Here is a 24821-nt window from a genome sequence, read left to right as displayed (position 1 = left end):
CTAGGCTAAAATGCCATGGCTTCTTGTGCTTCTTTTTAGAATTCTGGATATTAATCCTTTATCAGATGCATTGTTCACAGATAGTTTCTTCCATTTTGTCAGTTACTGACTCATTGTTTTGAGTGTTTACTTTGCTGTGCTGTACTTCTTATCTTTATGTAATCCTATTTATTTGTTTTTGCTTTTATTGCCTGCTCTTTTGAAATCTTATCCAAGAAATCTTTGCTTATGCTTATGTCTTGAAGTATTTCCCCTGCTTTCCCCCAGTAAATTGCCAATTTCCAAACTTTAAGTTTATGATCCATTGTGAGCTGATTTTTGTAGTGAGAAAAAATGTAGCATCTTCTTTCATACTTCTGCATGCAGGGATCCAATTTTCACAGCGTTTGCTGGGGAGATTTTCCTTTTTCTATGAAGTGCTTAGTTGTATACAGATACCTGGGGTAACTTTTGGGGTTAACTTTTGCATTTGGTCTGCATGTTTATTTCTGTGCCAGTACCACAATTCTTTTTTTAAAAAAAATTTATTTTTATGGGAAAGGCAGATATACAGAGAGGAGGAGAGACAGAGAGGAAGATCTTCCGTCTGATGGTTCACTGCCCAAGTGACTGCAACGCTGGAGCTGAGCCAATCTGAAGCCAGGAGCCAGGAGCTCTTTCGGGTCTCCCACGCGGGTGCAGGGTCCCAAGGCTTTGGGCCATCCTTGACTGCTTTCCCAGGCCACAAGTAGGGAGCTGGATGGGAAGCAGGGCCGCTGGATTAGAACTAGCACCCATATGGGATCCCGACATGTGCATGGTGAGGATCTTAGCCACTATGCTATCGCACTGGGCCCCAGTACCACAGTTCTTTATACTATGTCTTAAAATCTGGTGTTTTCTTGACTATGGCTTTTGCTTCATTATTTTAGATTGCTCTCTTGCATTTCCATATCAGTATGTTTTGTATGTTTGTTTTAGATCTAAGAAGACTGTCCTTGATATTTTGTTGGATTTAAATTGAGTCTGTAAATTTCTTTTGGCAGTGTGGACATTTTGATGGTGTTCAACCTTCCAGCCCAAAAAAATGGATGGATTTTTTTTTTCGATTTTTATGTGCTCATCTGCTTCTTTACTTATTGAAAGTTTTTCATTATTGTGATCTTTAACATCTTTGGTTAAATTTACTCTAAGGTGCTTACTTTTTTCTAGTCATTTTGAATGGAACTGATCTTGCGAGTTACCAGTTATAAGACTGCTTGTATATATAAAAGCTGTTAATATATCCTGTAACTTTGCTAAGCTTGCTTAGAAGTTTCAATAAATGGTAGTCTTGTTTCTCCTCTGTGTAAGATGGTATCATTTCAAACAGGAATCCTTTGCTTTCCTGCTTTGCCAATTCTATCCCTTTGGTTTTACTCTCTTGCCTGATGGCTCTGGCCTAAACATTCAGAACATAGTTGACTAGCACTGATTAGAGTGGGCAATTCTGTTTAGTTCTGAATCTTGGAAATACTTCCAACTTTCCCCGTTTCAGTATTATGCAGGCTGTTAACTTCTTTGTAAGTTTGGTAGGATTTAGCAGTGAAGTCATTTGGTCCTGGGCTTTTCTTTGTTCAGAGGATATTAATAACTGACTGCTTATCAATATCCCTGTTGGCTATTGATTTATTTAGGATTTCTATCTTTGTAACTCAATTTTGGTAGTTTGTTTCCAGAAATCTACCCATTTTTTTTTCTAGATTTTCCAGTTTGTCATCATTTAGCTGAATGTAGTAACTCACAATTGCTTTTTACTTCTGTGGCATCCATTAAACATCTCCTTTTCATCCCTAATTTTATTAATTTGCATCTTTCCTCTTTTAGGTCAATGATGCTTTTATTATAGTTACATCTTTTTCCCAACACAATTTATTTCATGGGTCTTTTATATTTTCTTATTCAAATGTGTTTATTTTTCCTTAATTTCAATTATTTCTTTTACTTTATTAATTCTGGGTTTTGTCTTAGTCTTCTTGGGGAGGGGAAGGTCATTGAGATGCATTGTAAGGTCTTTCTAATTTCTTTATGTAGGCACCAATTGCTATTTACCCCAAACGCTTCTTCTGTTCTCTCTCCTAAATTTTGATGTGTTATGTTTCATCCTTATTGACTTCAAGGATTTTTTTTTTAAGTTGCTCTGATTTCTTCTATGACTCAACTATTGTTCAGAATCATATTTTTAGTCTTCATGTGTTTGAATATTTCTAGTTTCTTAAGGAGTTACTTGCCAGATTAATTCCATTATGATCAGAAATGATACATGGTATTTTAATGTTTTTTAATTTGTTGATACTGACTGGTTTTATACCCTAGTGTATATGCTGTATCCTATAGAAATTTCCATGCTTTGATGGACTTGTGAAAAATCACAAAAGACACCTATTGTGAAACTGCAGAGAGAACAAAAAGGAGGGTAGGGAACTTGGGGAGGGGGAAGGGAGACCCCAGTGCCAACTAAACTGTATCAAAAAATAATAATCAAAAAAGATCCATGCACTGATGAAAACAATGTGTATTCTGCTGCTGTGGGATGAAATCTTTTTGTAGATATTAATTAGGTCCGTTGGCTCATTAGTGTTAAGGAGCTGTATTGTTTCTTCATTGATTTTTTTTTGTCTAAATGATCTGTTCATTGATGAAAGGAGGATCTTGAAATCCCTCATTAAACATGAATCAAGTTTAGAGATTTTTGCAAAACGTAATTAAAAATTTAATATGAAAATTTGTATTCCAATATCATTAAGCATTAGAAACATCTAGGAGATTGATAAAATAAGTAAAAAACTTATACATAGAAATTACAAAACAGTTCTGACATGAATGGAAGAATATCTAAGTGAATAACCTACGTTTATATAAATTTTATTAAGTACAAATTCTATCCAAGTTAATAGACTAAGTACATTAAAAATGAAAGCAGTCCAGAATGCTTTTTTACTCCACAAGCTAGAATTTGATTCTAGAATGTTTGTGAAAATGCACGGGTCACTAAAAACTTTGAAAAAGGAAGGCTGAATTGTCACTGGCTTATCTGGTTTCAGGGTTAATTACAAAGTTTCACTAATCAGGATAGTGTGATATTGACCTAACAAAAGGAAAATAGGTGAAAGGAACTGAACAGAATGCCCAAGAACAGAACACAGATATATAAACAGTTTATATTTGACCAAAATGCAAAGGGCACTCAGTGGAAAAGGATAGTCTTTTTAACAGGTTGGCTGGAACAATTGATTATTCATATGCAAAAGAGAAAAAAGAGAAGGAAAAAGAAAAAGGAAAGGGTTAGAAGAGCTTATATTTGTACTTAGCATCTTGTCATTATATACAAAATTCACTATACACTATAGACCTAATTGTACATTCTAAAATAAGTCTTCCAAAATTAGAGAAGAAAATCTTTATAACATTTAAATTATTCATTTGTGCAACAAGATGAGATTGACTTCTTGACTATGACATTAAATAAATCTATCTGACCCAGATATCGGACTGCTGGGTATATATCAAAGTAAATGAAATCAGCATATGACAGGGTTACCACACTCACATGTTTATGGCATCTTAGTTCTAAATTTCCATTAACAAATAAATAAATGTTGTATATATACAAGATGGTATATTAGCCAATAAAAATAATGCAATCCTGGCATTTGTAGCAACTGAATGGAGCTAGAGTTCATTATGCTAAGTGAAGCAAGGCAATCTCAAAGAAACAAACCTACATGTTTTGTCTTACTTGTGGAAGTTAGCGTTGAGTACAGAAATTGTGTGGATGTCACATCTGGAAAATAAAACAATAAACAATCTAAGAAATGAGAAAAGAGTCTGAATAGACAGTTCTCAATAGGAGAATATAGCAGTCAAGAAATATATGAAAAAATGTTCAATATGACTATCCATCATAAAAGTATAAACTCACCTCATCCCTATTAGAATGGTTATGATCAGAAAAACAAAAAGCGGAAAATAATTTTGTAGATAGGAAGAAAGAGAAACATTACTATGGAGATATCTTTTAAAACTGTAAATGGGATTGCCATATTCCATGACTAGGTGCATATCCAAAAGATATGAAATAATTGTATTCAAGAGATACCCACTCACCTTGTTTACTGTAGCATTTTTCATTTTAGCTGTGATAAGGCATCAGCCAAAATGTCCATCGGATGAATATGTGAAAGAATTGATATTAGTGCTTCTTTAAATATTTTGTCAAATTCAAAATAAACGTTTTAAATAAAGAAAATGAATAAATTAAAAATATATAAGAGGGTTAATGTGGTACGATGAGTAAAGTTGGTGATTGCACTGTCAGTTTTACCTATGTATACTTGTTCTAATTTAGTTGCTCCACTTCCGATCCAGCACCCTACTAATGTGCCTGGGAGAGCAGCAGGAGGTGATTCATGCGTTTGGGTATCTGTCACATATGTGCAAGACCTGGATGCAGTTCCAGGTTCCTGTTTTGGGCTTGACCCAACTGTAATTGTTGTGGTCATTTGGAAGTCGATGGAAGATCTCTATGTGTGACCTATCCCTCAAATCATTGGATAAATGTTCTAAAATGTTAAAGAATACTGATGGCCAATATCCTTAATAAGCAAACATGCAAAAATCTTCAATTAAATACCAGTATAGTGAAATCAGCAATACATTAAAAATATTCACCTTGATAATTGAGGTTCATCTCAAAGAACCTTCAACATACAAAACAAGCCTTAATGTGGTTTATCAAATTAAAAGGCATGTAGGGTAAAAAAGACTCACATATCAGTGTGGCAGAACAGATAGCCCTGAAATAAACTCACACATTCATAGCAATTGATTTTCAACAAAGATGCCAAGAACACACAGTGGGGAATGACATTTTTTTTCTTCCAGTGAACCATCTTGAGAAAACTGAATAGCTACATGCTGAAGAATGAAAGTAGGCCCTTATTTTTCACTTCATACAAAATCATCTCAGAATGTAAGAGTCAAAATAATAAAACTAGAGAATAAGGGAAAGTTACTTGTAACATTGTGTTGTACAATCTTTTTTGTATACAAAAAAGCAAAGGCAACTGAAGCAAAAGTGGACAGTAGGATTTTATGAATTATCACCCTTTTGTATAGCAAAGGAAATGGTTAATGAAGTAAGGGGGCAACTTAAAAAATGGGATAATTCTAAATGACAATCTGATAAGATGTTAATATCCAAAATTTATAAGATATACTAACAACTCAATAGTAAAACCCCAAATAACCCGATTAAAAATGAATGAAGCACCTAATTACATATTTCTAAAAAAGCAGACAAATGAACAACAGGTACATGTAAATGCTTAGGAATAGCATTAGTCATTTGGCAAATGCAAATTAAAACTATCATGTTATAGTACCTCAAATCTGTTAGAATGAATGTTACAAAAAAAAAGACAACAAACATTGATGATGTGGAAAAAAGGGAAGCTATACATTGTTGGAAGAAATGTAAACCATTGTAGCCATTATGAAATGGTATGAGGTTTCTTCAGAAACTTAAAGTGATCCAGAAATTTTATTGACTGTTAAATATTCAAGGGAAAGGAAATTGGAATGTTGGACAGACATGTGCACTCTCATGGTCATTGCAGAATGCTTGAAATAGACCAAATTGCACATCAACAGATGGATGGATAAGGAAAAAGGAATGCAAAATGGAAAACTGGATCACAAGATCCAGCCATTTGCGATAATATAGATGAATTTCAAGAGCACTGTGATGAGTGAAATAAGACAAAAAAAATATTGCATGCTTTCACTCATAAGAGCAATGCAAGACAGTTGCGCTCATCAAAGTCGAGGGCATAGTAGTGGTTGCCAGAGATTGGGTTCTTCATGGGGCTACAGGGATAGGAAGAGGCCGAGCAAAGGACACATCATCACAACTGCAGAAGAGGATTTTTTTAAAAGTATGCCCAAGATAGCAAATATACAATATAGAGATTAAAATGAGATAAGTTATTGTCTGATTGCCAATAAGTTGAGCAGAAATGTAAGGGGGTGGATATAGAATGACTACTAATGATGTGGAGTTTATTTTTTATGTGAATAATTTCAAAAATCACTGGCGAGAGTTACACAATTCTATGACTATTGAGAACTATTCAATCATGTTGAAGTGGATGAACTGTATTTCAGTAAACTATATTTAAACAAGTAATCAGTAAAGGTTTCTAAGAAAAATCTTCAGAAGAATCTAAAAATGATGACCTATTGGGGAAATGTTCATTTTTACTAGAAATCAATAAAATCCTGGAGTCAGTTAACAATGAAATATGACTAAGCACACTGGAGGCAAAAATTAAGTTCTATTAGAAAGATGGAACAAAAGGGATACCCCTGCTGGGTAGATTGTTAACCAGTGAACCATTTATAACAAGAAATGTAGCTATTTGTCCTGTTCTCTGACTTCTGATTAACCACCTTCCAACAAGTTTAAGAGAGATTGATGCATTTTATTGTCACTTGTGATACAGAAAATATAACGTACTATCACTAACAGGAAAATAGATGCCTTTTTTTTTTGGTAGAGGTTGGAAATTGTGCATCAGCTGAAAGAAAAGTTTGTCTACCCTTTCACCAATAGGTGTGCATTTTGTATAAGTTTCAAGAGAATCAGAATGTCAGCACATTTCAGCTGTGAAACATTTTAAAATCTCCACAAAATTAATAATAGGTATTTGTGAGGATATTTGAGAATAAAGGTATAGTAAATAAACTGGGAAAATATAACACAAATCCAAGTGGGAATATCTTTGGTGTTAGGAAGAATAACAGCAGAAGTAGAGTAACAATCAAAACAATTGAAAAGGAAATGAATGGTAGCTTATTATTGGCTGACAGGGCCGCATGAGGTAAACACCAAGAACCGCTTGCCACAGCCATCAAAAGCCAGCAGCTCTCTCAAAGGCTGTGATGCAACAGGGCAGGCATTACAGCCTGGGGGTCTAAGAGTCCCTTGCAATTTCTGATGTTCTAAGAATTTGAATAAGAGATGGTGCAGTTGGCAGTATATACAATATCTGTAGGCATTATGAAAGCTAATGATATGGTCTTAAAGCAGAATACGGACCAGTTGCCAGAAGTCCTGCTGTAAGATTTAAAAAAAGTTTTTGAAAATGGTTCTAATGGAGGAAAGCATCCAGTTCTTTCGCCAGCGATGTGGTTCCCACTCAGATGTTGAGTTGCAGTGAAGAGCAGTGATTTACCAGGGCTAAGAACCTGTGGTGGATACATTTGAACCCAGGACACATAGAAACACTTGTGGGCACATTCTCTCCATTTTGGAGGTTTTTTGAAAATTTTTTATTTTGAAAACAGAAATTATATTTTGGAAATAGAAAAGGCCTATTTTAAACAAACAGGGCTCTGATTTCTGAGCTCTTGTGGCTCATTTGAGTATTTGCTTAGAATCTGTCAAATACAGAACAAACTAGCCTTGAATTCTGTGTCTGTCCTGTTTTTGGCACCTCTTCCCCCTGGGTTTCTCCTCAAGCGTTAAAAGACCTAAGTTGGCCCATCTTCAAAAAACGGTTGACTTCATTTCCTGGCAATTCATCCATCCCCTTTTCTAATTTTCCTTTCAGAGCTGTTAAGTGGTAAAACATATATATATATAAACCTAAACACATCAATGCATCGTACCCTAAGGGTTTTCATGTTTTAATTTGGTGTTTGAATAAATTCACTTTTGAAGTAGGAACTATCAACTCTGAAAAGCAATGAAGGTTTCCATTCATATTTTTCCTGGGGAAATTTTTTTTTATTTCTAAGGCTGTAACAGTCTCTGTGAAGTAGAACTTGATAAAATGGAATTTCATGAGCTGCCTTTTAATTGTTAGATCAGGGCCTGACTTTAATATAACAAGCACACATGCTAATAGAAAGAAATTCTGTCTCCATTGCTAACAACATCTAGAAGTAGTAAAATTGTATGACGAGTAGCAAAATGAAGCAGCAAATTGTGGACACTGACAAGTCTGAGGCGGGTGTTTGGCCTACATTCCACATTGGAGTACCAGGTTCAGTGGGTTCAGATTCCAGCTTCCTGCAGTGTAAACCCTGGGAGATGGTGGTGAATCTAGTAATTAGTTTGTGGATACCCATGCAAAGACTGGAATTCTGGCTCCTGGCATTAGCCTGGCCCAGCCACTGCAGGCATTAGAAAAAGACAGTCTTCCACAGGGAGCTACCTTGTGAGCATCACAGTTCGGAAGGATAAATGTATTTTTGCAAGTGGGACGAGGACATTAGAAGCAAAGGATAAAGGTTGTTCAGAGGCATAAAGGATGCCTGCAAAACTGTTGTTACCATAGTTTAAAATATTTCCCTTCATTTAGGTTTGGTGTGCCTTGTGAAAAACTCTGATGGTGCCTCTAAGTTCTAGATCTCTGTATTTGAATACCCTCCCTTCCTGTCCCCCACTCCCGCCTACACACACATAGCTCACCGGTTTTGAAAACACTTTAAGGGTGTATTTTGTATCCCATCATAACTCCAGATTCATATAAAAGCTAGGCTGAGTTAAATATTACAAGTTGACATTTTATTAAAGGATGCAATTCTAGGACTGAAACAGTAACACGTGAGCTAAAGGACACAAGACCAGCAAAAGTGGTACATTACTGTAATGATGGTGGTTCCTTTGTCATGTTTGATGTCTCTGAACTAATCAGAGGGAAGCACTTTGGGAATAATTTTTGGGTGGAGGAGTGAGACATATGTAAAGAAGGCCAAGAAATGGAGCCATTAGTTCCTCCATCTCTTGTACCTTTGGGGTCAAAGTGTGGATTACTGCTCCCGACTCTGCTTATTAGCGTTCATAGCAGCATACACATGTGCACACTTCTGTATGACTTTGCAGTTTCCAGCTGGATCAGACCGAGTGCTTCTCCCTCTTCCTTTTGTTGGACTTAGCTTTTCTCATGGATGCTCTAGAGGCTGGGAGCCTGGGATGACAGTGCCCCCAATGTCGGGCTGTGTTGAAGACCTCCTCCCCCTTTTTAAAAAATATTTTTCATGATACAGATAGGCTCAAGGATTTCCCCTTCCATCTTCCCCATTCCTCTACCCTTTGCACCGTTTTCCCCTTTATTACAACAACATAGTGCTTTAGTGACAGTCCCAAGTCCAGCATTCTGCTATTTAAATATATCCTGACATTATAGGTATAGACAATGGTATAAAGTCCAGCATCCTCTTGTCAAGGTATATTTAACAGTCTCATTGGGAAACCTTCTTGTATTCAGAAGTAGAAATGCATACTGCAATGTAAATTTTCATTTTTTAATGATACAGTTCCACAGGCTCAGGGATTTCCCCTTCTACCCTCCACATTTTTCTTCCTCCACCACTGCTATATTGAATGTCATTGAGGGACCATCTTTTATTTGGGAATAGAGAAAACCAGAGAAGTTGCATAAGGTTCACATTCCATTCATGCAGGATCCAATCTCATGGACTAATCCTTTCCTAAAACCCTGTGTAGATTTATTAATTGGGAATATCTGCCCCCCACCCAAAAAAAAAAAACCAGATCACGATGCCCGAGGACTCTGAATTCCAACAGTTCTCAGCAGATTGAGAATGCTGCAGGGAGCAGAATTCCTGCTGGGATTGTGGCTAAACCTTGGGCTGGCTAATGGTGTCTGGGAACATGCGAGGCAGCTTCATTATCTCCTTCTTTCTTTAGTGATTGTGGCCTAAACATATCTGAGTACAAACAAAATTCTGTTAGATTCCTATTCTAGTTAGATCTGTTTATCCGTGTTGATTCCTTTAACTCATGTTTACCTATCTGGCTGCTTGGAGCCTGGTGATTGTTTCCCCTAATCCCTTGTGATCTATTGTTGGAGTAGTTTGCATGCTATTGTTTGGTTAACTTGTAACTTTAACCAATTTGCTTGTCCTGCAAAAAATTGTTATAAGCAGGGCAGAAAAATGAAATAAAGTGTACATTGGTTCTTCTTGCTTGTGCACCCCCTGTGTCCCAAAGTTCTTGGCATGGACATCATACCTCGAGTCCCGGTCCCCACTAGAGGGACCACCAAGAAAGCCTCACTCCTTAATATCATCACATTGGAAGTTAGGGCCTCATCATTTGAATTTTGGAATGTTTTACTTCTGACTTGATGGAAAATGCGACATGAAGATGCTTTGTGAAGATTATCCATAAGATCATAAAGCTTGGGTTTTGCAACCCACACTGTTGATAAGCCCTCAATAGACATGAATCTTGCTCAGTTTAGTTGTACCCACACATGCAAAAATTAGTGTGGTGAGTATGTAAGGAAAAATTCTTCCAGTCAGCTGGGGACCAGATGTACTTGCCTGAGAGTAACTGGGACAATAATAACAACTGGGGCAATTGCATGTGAAGGGAGGTATACTAGCAGTGCTTGGTATACTTGGTGGCCAGCCAACAGAAACTTGCCAAGGTGAGGGGAAGGGCTGTGTTGGGTAACCCCGGGCAGTTGAAGTGATGGCGTGTTAAGGTTAAGTTCCCCTTTCTTTGTCACATTAATCTACTTACTCCTGAGGAAAGGCTTTTCACAGCTGTGCATTAGAGCCTATGCAGATTTTAAAAGGTAGCATAGCTTACAGGCTCTAGAAACAGGTTTGAGTTTTAATACTGATTCTTTTTCTGTGTAACTTTAGGCAATTGTTTAAGTTTCTCTTAGATTTGACTTCTCTACTATAATGAGAAGATAATTAAAGTCAAATCTTTGAGCTCCAGTGGGCAGGGATAAGGAAGGATGACAATGTATGTTTTGCAATCCTTAATGCTATTGAATGTGTATATTCCATATCCCTGGAAAATAGCTCCCTTTTGGCAAGAAAAGGCTACATGATTTGTTCTAACCAAGGAGCTGCAAATGGAAGTGATACGTGTCATCTTGAGGCTGGTACAGTTCCCCAACCCCTCCCCACCCTTGCCCTGCCTCCCCTTGCCCTTGTTGTAATCACATGTTCATGATGCTGGCTGCTTTGTTCATTTGACTTCCCGAATAACTACTGTGAGCAGAATACCATCGCTTGTCTGTGATAGACCTATTTTGTGAGCAGATTGTACATCTTTGAAGTTATAAGCCACAGTGGCCTTAATTTTGTGCTTGACAGCAGCATAATCCATCTTTTCCTGATGCAACATGAAAGCACTTGGTGAAGTTATGAAGATTGAGACTCTTACTATGGTTCAGTTAGGCAGAACCCCCAAAGTCCTTTTGTCTTATTAATGAAAAATAAATAGGAAGAAGAATAATTTCGGGGTTTCTTTTAGATAGTCACTCATTTATGACCTTAAATAAACATGCAAGTAGGTTATTACTGCACTTGTAATTATCTTAGAATAAGTCTAAAGATGTTGAGAAGAAATCGATTGCATAGAAAGTTTATGCAGAGCTCAAGTATAAATGCATGTCATTTTCTCCTTATTTAATAACTATGATCATTCTCACCTGGTTATTTATCTGGATGATAACTCTGGAAGATACACTGATTGTTCATTCAAGGACTATTATAAAAATAACAGGGCAGATGAGGAGAAAGCATCCCGTTAGGTTTCTGAAAGTAACACACTGTAATTTGTGATCTCCAACTGCCAGTCATCAGAGTCCTCTAGACAGTCAAAATCTCATTTAAAATGACTTTTTAAATGTAGAAAAGTCAGAATATTAATACACAGAAAACTTGTAGTCCATGTATCAAGATTTAATTTTTTTTGCGTTTTATAGATTTTAAAATTCTTTTTAAGAGAAAATATTTGCTTGTGGTGTTATTGTATAGATATCAAGTTGCAAGGATTTAACGTTGATGCATTGTTTTTATGTGTTCTGTAGTCTTACATTTTTCTGTGTTAATAATTTCCTGAAAACTGAATTTTTATATATTCTTATTGGCTAGAAATAAGGGCTAATTATAGGAAAGATAACATGTAAATATGGATAGTGGTGAAAGTATAGAAGGCATTAAATGCTTATACCAAATAAACAAAGAAAAACAACCAACAAGGTAAAGGTCTGTGTCTATAGAGAAGGCAGGTCAAGTCTAATAAGAGTTGGTAAGGAAATTTTTCATACAAAAAATTGTAAGGCAGAGACTTTCTTGCAGGCTCACTGGATTTATGATACAAGCATCGTTGCTTACAGATTTATGACAGGGAGCCTCAGCAAAACTACAGGTGGAGCGCAGCCTACATAGGTGCCCGGTGGACAAGGACTTACTGCTTTGTGTGGTCCAAAGGTCCTAAAGATATTTCCTTTAAATTTATAGCAGAGGACCAAATGGCAGTCTGGTTTCAAGGGGGTGAAATGAGAAGAGGAAACCTTAAGCAAGATGCATTTGTTGCTCTGAAGTCTGCAACAGCCCTGGGTTTGCAGTGTCCACCTGCCTGTAGGTATCTGAGATGCGCTAATACCTGCAGAGAGCAGCCTGCGCACTGCAGCTGGCACAGTCACCATTGTGGAAAGGTCACCCTGTGGAAATTACCTTCCAGCTGGGCAGTTTGCAGATCTATTTGATCCACTTTCTTTCCAACTGACAACTAGTGGAGATTCTTAGGTGGCTGCTAGTGTGGATGAAATGGAGTTTGACTCATGCCAGCATTGAAGGGCAGACCTCTTAGCCACCTGTAGATCTCCTCTTCTGATCGTTTCTGTGTCATGGTAACACATGGGCTTTTCTCTTTCATTATTAGTGCCTGCAAGTCCCCCATGTCCTCACTGTACAGCTCTAAGGCAAGAAAAGTGTTTGACTAAGATGCCAGTGTGGCCCAGAAGCCTATAAAAAGTGGCAGGGACATTAGGACATGAAATGGAGGACCCATTTCAGCCTCTGTATTGTTGAGATGTGGGCCCAAAAGCCCAGTTGGTTGAAAGAGAGGAAAATGTGACTAAACGTAACAGAGGAGGAAACTGTGACCAAGTTCAGCAGGGTTCCAGAAACATTGGGGTGCTTTTAGCAACATGCAGCTCACAGAGATGAGGTAAATGTTTTGCCGATTTGCTTAGAGACACAGCTCTAGGAAACGCTGGAGGGTTGATGCACACAGTGAAGCTGTGTTTTAGGAAAGGCAGAGTTTGAGGAAATTTAACGTGTTTTCTTCACAAAGTTACAACTTCTTTTGTTGTAAATTCACTGAACTCATTGGCTCCAACAATAAACCCAAACCCATTGTAGATCATCTTGTTATCAATAGTAGCAGTTCTTGGAACAGATAAAATGCATGCAGATGCAATCCTTTGTAACAGCTCACCAGATTGGCTTGCTGTTCAGTGGAAGACACCTGTGCACTGACGGGTTCCTGATCAGCATGTGTTTTGTCCACCATGCTCAGAAAGGTTTATTTTCTATATTTTGCTGATATGAACAATCGTGCTTAAGAAAAACAACAGTAGCAACAGCAACAAAAACCAGTTGGCTGGAGTCCCAGCTAAAGGCCTTGGCTGAAGAGTGAGTCACTCTCTTCACTGCATATCCAGTGGCAGGATTTTGGCAGTGCCTGTGACTTGGAGTCCTGGGGCCCCATCTCAGGTGGCACCTCCCTGGCCAGCTCCATCTTCCCTGGCCTGAGCCGTCTGGAAGTACAGCCTGGACCGCTTGTCAATGAAGCCATCTCATTTGGAAAGAGAAGACTGTCTTCTGTAAGACATTTGTAGGTGTTTGCTTTGAGGAGTTCCCCAACAAAATACCAGCAAGAACCAATGCACAAATGAATCAAGCAAACAGGTTTTATAATCACATGTTGGTTTTTGTTCAGGAACCATCCATATTTAATATTCACATTTGAAAAGACTGCTCTGAGAAAATATGCTAAATGGGAGAATCAAATGGAAATGAGGTTTGGCTACCCATCTGAAAGAGAATAGAGGAAAAGTGGTGGCAGGATCCTGTCATTCAAAACAGAAGAGTGAGGGCCCGGCGCAGTGGCCTGGTGGCTAAGGTCCTCGCCTTGAATGTGCCGGGATCCCATATGGGCACCGGTTCTAGACCCAGCAGCTCCACTTCCCATCTAGCTCCCTGCTTGTGGCCTGGGAAAACAGTCAAGGACAGGCCAATGCTTTGGGATTCTGCATCCATGTGGGAGACCTGGAGGAAGTTCCTGGCTCCTGGCTTCGGATTGGAGCAGCACCAGCCGTTGCGCTCACTTGGGGAGTGAATCATTGGACGGAAGATCTTCCTCTCTATCTCTCCTCCTCTCTGTGTATCTGACTTTGTAATAAAAATAAATAAATCTTACAAAAAAAAAAAAAAACCAGAAGAACGAGCAGTCCCATTTCTAACTTTTCACTGGCATAGAACTTAAGTTCTTTGGGCTTCTCAATTTTCATTGTGTGACCCTTGGATTATGGGCCTGTGCTGCTGAGTTTGATTTGTATTACTGTGTGACCTGTAAATTTTTACTACAATATTTGGTGTAACACAAACTTGAGTTTTTGAGTTTACCTAGTAAGTTCCCTGTGCTTGTAGACTTTCACCTTGTAGTTCTATGAATCTACTGGCTTGTATATGTCATATATCCCAGTCCCAGTCCTCTCCAAGTCACCTGTGGAATGTTGCTTTTGTTTTACTAGACCTTCCAATGGTCCATATTTGAACTGGTAATGCCCGACTGTTCAAGGTTAGTAGAAGCCTTTGTCAGACTCCCTTGAAGGAAGCTGGACAAGACAATCGGCTTGAGTAGGGAAAAGCATTTGCTTACCCCTTTTCCACTTGTGCCAGCTGAAAATGTGCATATACTTACAGTTTAACACCACTCCATGTCTTGACAGCACTACTAATTAGTTGGTAACTTAATAGTGGTTACTTAATAACTTAACAACTTACTTAGTTGTTATCTCTACAAGATCAGAGATAACAGATGTGTAACTGGAAATTTCAAAGTACTAAGAATTTAGAACCTTGATTTTCTGAAATCCTGGTGAAGATGCCAAGAAAGCTTAAAGTGTCTGGTCAAAACAGGTCAGTTAATGTCATAAAACACTACCCACCTTTAGTCAAGGTGATTTAGCGGGGTGCTGATCAGATTGTATTCAGAAATTGGCCACAGTTTGATCACCTGACCTGAAAGAATTGGCTAATTTTTCTTGTTCACACTAAGTTGACATAGTAAAAGTCACGTGACTAGGAAGCCTCGACAGAATGAGTTGGTACCCCTTAGCACTGAGAAGGACCAAATGAAAATGCCTGCCAGGGTCCACGTCCCCTCCCCCTATTGATGATAGTCCAATCCAATGTACAATACCCACCCAATTATAAATACTTTTGGATAAATTTTACTAAAGATGTGAAAGATCTCTACAGTGAAGATTAAAAAACAGTAAGGAGAGGAATAGAAGGACACATATAAGTATCATCATTCTCCATACTTTCAAAACCAATTTACAGATTCACTGCAATTCCAACCCAAATACCAACAACGTTTTTCTCAGAGCTAAAGCAATATGGGAACAAGAGATCCTAAATAGCTAAATCAGTGTTGCCTACTAAAATCAATACCAGATTTTAAGACATACTACAGGGTTGTGACAATCAAAACATTACATCCCTGGGACAAAAATAGACAAGTGGACCACTGGAACAGAATAGAAACCCCAGAACTTAACTCATGGATCTGTAAACAGCTAATGACTCCCCTAAGAAAGGACAATCTCTTCCACAAATGCTGGGAATATTGGATCTCTGTGTGCAGAAACATGAAAGAGGATCCCCACATTTTTTACACATTTTAAAGCTCATAATAGCTAACAAATCTAAAGTCAAATTCTGAAACCATCAATTTACCAGAAGAAAATGGGAATTCCTGCAAAACATAGGCTTAAGCAAATTCTTTTTGCATGAGACCCCTGAGGCACAGAAAATAAAGGCAAACTCAGTATGGCCAACAGACATGAAAAAAATGCTCAGCTTCACTAAGGCATCAGAAAAAGGAAAGTAAAGACCACAATGAGGTTTTTCCTCATCCAAGTCAGAATAAATGTCATCCAAAAATTAAAAAGAAAAAAAAACTTATAAATGCTAGGAAGGATGTAGAAGGAAAAGTAATATACTGTTGCCAGTAATGCAAACTAGTACAGCTAGTATGGAAGAAGGTATTGATTCTTTAGAAATCTAGAAATAAATCTGCTCTCTGACCAAGTCGTTCTGCTCCTGAAAATTTACCCAAACAAAATGAAATCTGCAATGATAGCCCTGTCTGTACTCCCACCTTTGCTGCAGCTCAATTCACAAGAGCTGCGATGCAGACTCCACCTAGTTCAACAACTGTGAGTGGATGAAGAAAATGTGGTATATGCAATTATAGACTATTACTGCACCATAAAAGAGAATAAAATTCTGTCTTTTGCAACAAAATAAATGCAGCTGAAGAACTTATGCTTAGTGAAATAAGCCAGACCCAAACAGATAAACATTACATATTTTCTGTGATTTGGGTGTGGTAGCTAACGTATAGAACACAGAAATTTCAGTATGTATGGGTCAAACCAACCTCTTTGGATTTCATCATTGTTGATAGCTCTTATCTATATCCTTGCTGAAAAGTGGTCTTGGTACTTGCTGAGCTTTTCTTGAGTGGGACATTTAAGCCTATGACTATAAAGTAAATTAAAACTGTCATAGCAAAAAGTAAAAAATAGAAGAGAGGAAGTATCATATTTTTACAACTGTATATACTACATGAAATATGTTGTCTTCATACTAGTATCAACACATCATTCTAAAATGTGAAACAATCCAAAATCCAGATGGAATAGAAAGTTAAAAGTAAAAATGAAACAGTAGCTTTGTAGTTATGGTCTCCTGCCCAAGTCTGAGCATGCATCTACATGTTCTAAGAGGTTCCCTAGCCAGAGCCTAACATGTTTATTAATTCATTGCTGAGCTTCTACTACAATTACTTATCTACAATGAATAGGTAAGTTATAATAACTGAAAGTCTAACTGTAAACGTTAAATGCATCAAACCATTCCAGAAAAAGCTGAGAAAAAACAGGCTCATTTCAATAATTTAATACCACATAATAACCAAGGTGTCCAGGATATTATTGTTTGGACTTGTAATTCAAAGAAGAAAATCAAGACATTCACAGGTCTTGAAACCTGTTGTAAATTTTGTATTTTTAAATTTAGCCTTTGATCTGTAATATTTTTTTCACATCACTAATCCTCTCATACAACATAATTTCTATCAGCTCCATGTTATGTCACAGAAAACTTCTGTAATATTTGTTTCCCTATTTTTGGACATAACATATTTTATTTCAACTGTTCCTATAAATGATGTGGTGCTTAACATTCTTGTGTAAGTATATTTTTAGGTTTATGGTTGTTTTTCTAAGCCAGAATCATGGAAACGGAATTACTATCTGGATGTCTTGACAGTGAATGTCAAAATTTTGTACCATAGAAACTTCTGTTAGTAATCTACATGAGAGCTCATTTATTCCACTATTCATAAATACAGGAGTAACTGGTCAACAAAGCTGTTAGTTTTTCGAAGCCTTAAATCATCGAAAAGAGAAGCAAACTCTGGGGAACACAGTGATGAGAGAGTATTTCTTCTCCATTTTGAATCAAAATTGGATAGATAGCTGTGGAGTATGGTGATGTGAAGAGAGAAAAACCTCCCATCTGCTGGTTTATTCTCTAAATGTGGGAGCAGGCTGAAGCTAGGAGCCTAGGACATTCAGGTCTCCCACATGGGTGGCAGAACACAAGTATTCATGCCTTCTTTTGTGTCCCATGGTGTGCCGTAGCAGGAAGGTGGGTAAGAAGTAGGGATGGAACTCAGCCCCAGCTACTTGTTAGGGAATGTGAGCATCCCAAGCAGTGGCTTAACCCACTACACCACTTTTCTGATGGCAAAAAAGTTATGGATAATTTTCAAACAGGAACCAAATGAAGAAAGTCATAAGGCAAAGCAAGCTAGGCATAGGTATTAGAACACTATTGAGTCATCTTCATAGGTCATTGAAAACCAGCACAACTGAAATGCCCTCCATCGGTCCCACTGAAGTGACACTGAGCAGGTAGTTACGGAGGTGACTCAAGTTGATACTTATTACTGATAATTTATGTGTGCTATTCTGTTATTCAATAGCTGTTCATGAGGACAGGTCAACACACAGTTAGCCATGGTTGCTTAAAAATACAGCCAAGCCTGCATCCAAGTTAAGTATGATGTGGAGTATGGTAACAGGTAAAATATGTTCCTTTCTTCTGTGTAGTTTTCTTTAATAAAAGATGATGTGAATGAATAGTGAGTCATGATTTTAGGTAGAGAGACAACAAGGCATTCTACCTAGTGACTTGCAGACTTTTGCCAAGAGAGTACTAATTTTTTTAAGAAATTAAAAAAGTGTTTTCATTTTTCCTTTGCCAAGGAAAGGGCACTCTTTAAATGGTGGGGCAGGAGGCTTTAAAGATTAAGAGAAAGAATCAGTAAAAACCAACCAAGTATGAGTTTACCATTCCTGAGAATTTTGCCATTTTGATTTATGTTCTTCTGTTATTTATATTTCTGTCTATAGGTGTGTTTGTGTTTAGCCCTGCATACTGCCAGGAGCAATCTTTTATAAGAAATTATTTCATACTGCTGCTATCCTATCCTAAGTTACATTCACAGAATACATAAATCCCATGCATAACTAAAAATGCAATAACTATAACTGAGAAGTAAAAATGAGAATAGTCTGATATAAAAGTAGACACTAACAGGATTGGTGCACCTTGAAATCGTGCCAAACTCCTTTGCTTTCATATTTAAAACAGGTTAATATCTAGGGTCATTAATTATAATAATTCCTCCAACCACAATCTCTAAAGTGCGTAAGTGCAGCAGGACAGACCATTCCTGGTATACCAGACTGTGCTAAGCAATGCAGGATGTTCAGCATCTCTGTCAACAGCACTGCCCAATCCTGGCAACAAGCAGAACTTCCCGCCTCCCCGGTCCAGTGTCCTGCAGGAGGCAAAGTGGAGAACCACAGGTCTAATGGAATTATTCTTTGCGATTTGTTAGTTTTAATTGATATGAAGCAGTTGTTCATGTTTGTATGGTGCAGTGTGGTGTTTCTATTCTGTGATCACATTAGGGTAATTCACATACTCATCACCACTTACATTTATCTTTTCTTGGTATCAAGGACATCCAATGTCTCTTACAGTTATTTCAGAATACACAGTATTAACTGTGGTGACCCTGTTGTGTCACAGAACATTAGAGCTTATTCCTGATATCCACTCAGAACTGTACCTCTCCTCATCCTTTCCGTCACATGCCTTCCCCATTTTCTGGCAACTGCTATTCTCTTCTCTCCTATGAGGGCAGCTTTTATTTTGTTTTAAATTTCATTACTGAGTAAGATCATAGAGTACTTTTCTTTCTATGTCTAGCTTATTTTGTTTAATCCTTCAACTACATCCATGGTTTTTGCAAGTGATAAAATTTCATTCTTTTTTATGCCTGAATCATACTTCATTGAGAATTAAAGAGGTTCTGTGACTGGTTCAAGGTAATTCAGTTGAGTAGAGGAAAAACAAGAAGTCACTCAATTCTGGTATATAAATAGCCAGCATATGGGAACCCACAGTTCCCAAAATACTTGGGAAATAAAAGGTTATGTTAAAATTGCTTATTTACATACATTTTGGAGCTAAGTTTTCACTTCCAGTGCAGTTACTTGAGGAGGCTTGACGGACTTAGTGTATTTTGGAGGAGTTGTTCCTGCACTCCTCTGCTACTCGTAAGTGCCCCATTGAGTGGTCACTGCTTCTGGTCAGTTTCTCACTTTTCATGCTTAGAGAGAAAGTCTGTAAAACTTAAAGCTATTCTTCCCTGGGATGTAGTCAATTTAGCACACACAGTAGCTAGAGTCATTGTCACCAACTGAACTAATGCTGTATGATAATTGCATGGAATAGTATGGTAGTTATATAGGCCCATCTCCAAATGCCATGAATGCATTAACTTCATAGTGCATTAACTGATGACTTTGGAGGAAGCCAGACCAAAAAGAAAAATCCCAGTTTTTTTATTTGTAGCTAATGCATAGAGAATTAAAAGTGTAATGCAGCTGAGTAAAATTGACGCATTGGCATTTGAATGTTGCTGACACCCTTGTAGGCACCTCTGTAGAGAACTCTGTTCCCTGCACTTCTTTTCAGTCCTTCATTTAATGGGGGATTAAGCCTGTGACTAAAAAATAAGCTGAAGGAATGTTATTGTAAAAATTAAAAGGAGAAAAAGAAAAGGATGGAGGGAGGGAGAGGGAGTAGGTTGCATCATTATGGCCTAATTTGTATGTGTAAAATGCATGAAATCTGTTCTCTTTACACACATAAAAAAGTCTTATCAGTTTGGGAACCAAATCTTGCTTGAACCACAGCAGTAGTTTCATGTTCTGCTAAATAAAATTCTCAGTAAAATCCTACTCCTATACATGTATCATATAACAGGCTCGGATTTGGCTTTTTTTACCTTCCAATTTGTTCTCATAACATTTTACACTTGTTGTTAGACAAAAGGCTGAGGAGTGATATCCTAAGAATATCTTTAAAAATTTACTTATTTATTTTTAAAGGTTTATTTTATTTTTATTGGAAAGTCAGATATACAGAGAGGAGAAGAGACGGAGAGTAAGAACCTCCATCCATAGATTCCCTCCCCAAGTGGCTGCAATGTCCGGAGCTGAGCCAATCCGAAGCCAGGAGCCTGGAACCTCTTTTGGGTTTCCTGTGTAGATGCGGGGTTCCAAAGCAGTGGCCCCATCCTCCACTGCTTCTCCAGGCCACAAGCAGAAAGCTGGATGGGAAGCGGGGCCACAGGGATTAGAACCTGAGGCCAAATGGGATCCTGGCACATGCAAGGCGAGGTGAGGACTTAAGCTGTTATGCTATCATGCTGGGCTCAAAAATTTATTTATTTTTATTGGAGAGTCAGATACACGGAGAGGAAGATCTTCTGTCTGCTGATTCACTCCCCAAATGGCTGCAGTGGTTGGAGCTGAACTGATCTGAAGTCAGGAGTCAGGAAGCAGGAGCTTATTGCAGGTCTCCCATGCGGGTGCAGGGTTCCAAGGCTTTGGGCCGTCCTCAACTGCTTTCCCAGGCCACAAGCAGGGAGCTGGATGGGAAGTGGGGCCATATGGGAACTGGAGCATCAAGGTGAGGACTTCAGCCACTAGGCTACCATACCTGGTCCTCCTCATAACATTTTAAGGCAGGTGTTATTAACCCCAATTTCAAAATGAGGAAAGTGTTGGTAAGAAAACTTAAGGAGTGAGGGATGGGGAAAAAAAAGAGCATTTAACAGCCTACAAAAAAACTCCACATCAATTGATTCAATCAAATTATGTACTTTGTAATAAGCTTTTAAAATCTCCATTACATTGTTATTTCTTCGGAATAAAGTTTTAATCTCTTCTCTGTTTCCATTTATGTTGTATTTACTGACAGAAGGTTTGCACACCATATTTGCAGGTGGGCATATCTTACAGTGTGCCTCCATGTCCTAATATTTTGCTGAAGTCAGTCTTGGGCATGTCTCCAACTTCCTTGAGCAGTTCTGAGCTCTCGGCTTTGAACATTCTGAAGCTTTTGAAATAGATGGTCCCCATCCAGTCATCCTTTCAATTCTTGTGATATAATTTTTCCTGATTTCCTCCATATTTACATTTATTTCACTATATATCAATACTTATTTGCAACAACATACAACACCTTCCTGTATGGTTAGCTTGTCATAATTTATAATTTAATTAACTCATATAAGCCTAGGATATGCAATATTGAAAATATTTGGTGTGACTCTCTCTGAGCCATGATTTTGGATTTTCAGATATTTTCAGGAAATTCTCAGTTGGTAGAAATATTAGGCCTATTGAACTGGGTGTGATTAAAAAGGCATTTCTTTTCTCCTGTAAATAATCTTTCTTACTTTTTAAATCTGCAGATATTCTATATTTATTCTCCTGACCACCTATAGATAACTCTTTTTCTTTGCTGCAGACACACAGACACACACACACACACACATATATTTAAAATCATTGGTTAAGTCTTTTTTGGTTTTTATCACTTTGAAGTCCCTAGTATTTTTTATGGTCTCCTCATTGTTATTCTGATTATTTTGAAAAATCCAGTCTCTCCATTTAGCTTTTTGTCTTCTTCAAGCCATCTTACATTCTTCTATCAGAATTATTATAAAGTTCTCTAAACTTACAATGACCCAGTATCCTCCATTGCATATATTGGTTGAAATATATTTTCATATATTAAGTTGATTTTCTTCTCTTTATTTTCCCTTTTCCTCATCCCGTCAGTTAGCTAGCTCTCTGCATAGCATCTCAAGTGGGGATGTAACAGAACTGAAGCAAAAACAGAAATAATGGAGGTATTTTTCTGAATTTTGTTTAAAAAAAATCTCAGTGCTAGAGTGCATGGAGAGAAATACCAGGTTATTTTTTTTTCTTAATCAAAGCTTACAAAATAGACATTATCCAAACTTAAGCAGAAATTCTATTCCAGGGTGGAGGGAGAATAGTGGTTGTAGTGGTGCGAGTGATGATAATGCTTGAGATGATGATGGAGATGGCAATGACATTGATTATGGTGGTAATGATAGAGGTAGCAGATGTGATGGTGGCAGACGTTGCCGTGGTAATTGTAACTGTACTATTTGTGGTGATGGTTGAAATAGCGGTGGCAGAATGGTGGTAATACCATGGTAGGTGGTCAAGAATTTGCACTATTTTCCAAGTAGCACTATCTGTAGGTAAAGAGACTTCAGAGTGGTATATGATGCTATAAGAAAAGAGGACCAATGTCTCCCAGTACTATTACTGGGGTAAAAATTGTGGGAAATGCCCATACATTACATTAGAACCATAATAAACATTGTAATAAGAGCTTCAAAACTCAAATACTGGTAATTTTTTTTTCAGTAAATAGATGCAATACTCAATGGCCCAGAGATGCAGTGCTTTCCCCTGGCATGATGTAAATCTTTTCCTTGGTCTAGAGTGAAAAGGGGGATGGAGCAGAAAAACTAAGATTGAGATCTCTTGTAAAAAAAAATATCTCTTGTCAGAGACAAGGCATTGTAGTACAGAGCATTAAGTCACTGCTTTCATCAGCAATGTTCCAAATCAACCTGTCAGCTCAGGTCCTGGTTACTCTGTTATTCATCTAAGTTTTGCTAATGCACAAAGGGAGTAAGAATGTGGCGGAACAAGAACTTGCATCTCATCCATGTTGGGGACCCAGCTGGAGTTCATGATACAACTCTGGTTATTGTAGACTTCTGGGGAGTCAACCAGTGGATGGAGGATATTTTTTCCTCTCTCCAATTCTTTGCCTTTCACATAAAAAAACACATCTTCAAAAAAAGAAGTCTGTTCATAGCCCAGTTTAGTACTTCTCAAATAAAAACTAAGTTTAGTGATGGGAAGTAAGGCAACTATATGGCTTGCTCATTAAGGCTTACGGGTTGTGACTCATTCATTCCACACACAATTGAGTATAAGACCTGTAGACCAGGACTTGAGTCAGTGTTTCTAGGCTTTCATCTCTTGTTCTGTCCTTTCCATTCTTTATTTTCTGTATTTTCTTCCAACTAAGTTCAGTCACCATTTCCTGGCCAGATTTAATTGCTCCTAATGCTTCTCTGGCCTTTCTCTTTGAGCATAGAAATGTTCCTCCCACATCATCTTGCCAAAATCCTACCAACTTTTAAAACAGTATTATCTGCTTCATGAGAAATTTCTCTTATCTGCTTTTTCTGGACTCAAGATACGTTTTGTGCAAGTGTATCTCTGATCTTTGCTGGGTAATGAAGATTAGATACCATATTAACGCTCAGCTCTGAAACACAGTGTGCCCAATGTGTGGGCTCCAAATGCTTATTTGCCTTATTCTTACAGCCTTCACCTGCATTGATAACTAATAAATTGAGGGAAAAAGAGGAGTTTTTTTTGATAATCATTTGGATAGCCAGCTGAGTTGGATCAGCTTCAACAGAGAGGTGGTGGTGGTGGCGGCAGTGGCAGTGATAGTGGTAGAGTGTGTATGTGTGTGTGTAGGTCATCAAATGAGCTTGAACAGTTATATACACTACCCAGCTCCAGGAACTCTGAGATAAGAACAATGACATTTAAATGTCATCCCATGATTCTCCTACTGGGACAGTTTTTATAAAAATCTGAGACTGAGTTTTTGTTTTGTTCACATCCTCCAAGTATTGGGGACTTGAAGTAAAAGAGGCATGAAGCCTTATTCCTTGTATTTTCCAGAGAATATTGTGCCCCAATTGAGGGGAGCTTCAGTGGGATTTACCTTAATCTGTCTCATGTCATGATTACTTGAACAGCTCATTTCTCCTGCTCAAATATAAACTCATTGACGTTAGAATCTGCCTATTTTATATCCTTCTCAGTCACTGCATGTAGTTAAGAGGTCAATAAATATTTACTGATTTGGTTCTTTCATAACATTTATTAGTGCTATCAGATCTTTTTAATGAATCATTAATTTAAAAAATATGACTGCAAAACGAGTTGAGATACTGTTAACAGCCTGAAGTCAGCCGTAATAATAGACTATCTTGGATTTTCCAAGACAGTCTGAGTTTCATGTGCTTTGTTCCTTTTGGTAATAACACTTCATTGAATGTAAAACCACCTGTAAAACCATTTTCCCACACTTGTAAGAGTTTCACCCAAATAAACTCACAACTCAAACTTCACATCAAGTGATATGTCCTAATATGGTCACTGTTTATA

This window comes from Ochotona princeps, chromosome 12 (genome assembly GCF_030435755.1).
Source record: "Ochotona princeps isolate mOchPri1 chromosome 12, mOchPri1.hap1, whole genome shotgun sequence".
Taxonomy (NCBI): Eukaryota; Metazoa; Chordata; class Mammalia; order Lagomorpha; family Ochotonidae; genus Ochotona; species Ochotona princeps.
This window is presented reverse-complemented; position numbering follows the sequence as displayed.